The sequence below is a fragment of the Palaemon carinicauda genome, unplaced genomic scaffold, assembly GCF_036898095.1.
Source record: "Palaemon carinicauda isolate YSFRI2023 unplaced genomic scaffold, ASM3689809v2 scaffold122, whole genome shotgun sequence".
Lineage (NCBI taxonomy): Eukaryota > Metazoa > Arthropoda > Malacostraca > Decapoda > Palaemonidae > Palaemon > Palaemon carinicauda.
In genome coordinates this window covers 30,001-31,911 of record NW_027168727.1, presented here as the reverse complement: position 1 = coordinate 31,911, position 1,911 = coordinate 30,001, and the positions used below count along the sequence as shown (strand labels likewise).

General features: G+C 42.8%; 1 pseudogene; it reads right to left on the bottom strand.

Moving 5' to 3' along the window:
• Positions 1 to 253: 253 nt before the first annotated feature.
• On the bottom strand, positions 254 to 874 carry LOC137635426 (uncharacterized; annotated as a pseudogene).
• Between the last annotated feature and the right edge of the window lie 1,037 nt (positions 875 to 1,911).

Genomic DNA, 1,911 nt, shown 5'->3' with positions numbered 1-1,911 from the left:
GGTCCCGGTCCGAATCAGGGTCTAGTGGTAGGTCAGCACAAGCAGGTCCATCACCAGCATCAGAGGCACCAACATCCGCATCCTAAGCAAGCTGAAAAGGGATGAATTCCTTGAGTTTACAAGATGGCAAGAATTACGACAAACAAATGGGAAAGCATTACCAAAAAGTTTTGAAAAATAACTTGGAAATCCTTACAAATATTTTTTTAAATATTGCTGTAAACAATTATGATCTATCATTTGGAAAACATTACTAACTATTATGGAAAACAGCTTTGAAAACATTACTCACCGGTTTTACTGGCGCAGTGGACCGGTGCTGTAGCTGTCTCTCGTAGAAGCTGTACTTCTTCAGGACGTACAGCTCTCAGTCAGTCAGCTTCTTCGCCGGCTGCCCACTCTGCATTCTCCTCCACCAGCCCTGGATGAGTTCAATAGTAAGGCCAAACTCTTGCGCCTTTTCCCACAGGCTCTTCCTCTTCTGGATGTCCTTTAAATGCATGTCCCCAGATTCAGAGGACCTCCCTTTCCTTCAACCATTCCTAAAGATCGTCCTCATTCTTTGGCGTCAGATACAAGTTCTTCTGGGGCTTCTTGGACTTGCAACTGGCTGGAGGAGGCTGGACTTCTGGGCCGTCGCTGCCTGAAGGAGACTCGTCTTCGGGAGATTCCCAGGGTAGAGATGGCTGGTCCCTAGATGCAAGCTGCATGTTTGCTTGGGCCTGGGGTGGGGCTAGCTCATCCTCTTGGACTAGAGTTGCACGCTGCTTCCTCATTATTTTAGAGGCTTTGGAGTAGAGGCTGGAGTAGAAGCAGCAGTTGACCCAAAATCCAAGGGATTTGTGCTCTTCTCGATGGTGGACTTCTGGGACATCTCGGCTGGCTTGGTCTGTGGCAATTTGAGAAGTTTGATGAACATCTTCCTACTTTGAAGTTTGCTGGTGTACTGTTTTATACTGTAGCTCTGCATCCCAAACGTCGAGCATGCGCAGTATACCCGCCATCTCAATGATACGCCCACTCCACATCAGTCAGGTTTCCACTTCACGTTCACTATTCTTTCGCTTTGTTTGCAATGCATCCACTATGATTTCGCTATTTTTCTGCATTGTATTCGTTTTATACCCGGAACACTCGCAATACATCCGGCCTGATACAATGGTTTTTTTTTTCCCCTCTTACGGCTTCTGCAATGGTTTCCAGTGATACATTCTCAATACATGTGTAATTTATACGGTTTATATCTGCATAGTATTTCGGAAAAGAGTGCATTTTTGCTGCGGATGCTTGCGGACGGCCAAAATTGGAATCCTCGATTCATCCGTATTTCATCCATAGTTCTGTTGGATATGGACTTTAAGAGTTTTAGGATTTATTATTATTATTATTATTATTATTATTATTATTATTATTATTATTATTATTATTATTATTATTATTACTTGCTAAGCTACAACCTTAGTTGGAAAAGCAGGATGCTATAAGCCCAGGGGCTCCAACAGGGAAAATAGCCCAGTGAGGAAAGGAAACAAGCAAAAAAATTTTTAAGAAGAGTAACATTAAAACAAATATCTCCTATATAAACTTTAACAAAACAAGAGGAAGAGAAACCAGATAGAAAAGCGTGCTCGAGTGTACCCTCAAGCAAGAGAACTCTAAGCCAAGACAGTGGAAGACTATGGTACACAGGCTATGGCATTACCCAAGACTAGAGAACAATGGTTTGATTTTGGAGTGTCCTTCTCCTAGAAGAGCTGCTTACCATAGCTAAAGAGTCTCTTCTACCCTAACCAGGAGGAAAGTAGCAACTGAACAATTACAGTACAGTAATTAGCCCCTTGAGCAAAGAGGTGTTTGGAAATTTCAGTGTTGTCGGGTGTATAAAGAATAGGCCAGACTATTCGGTGTATA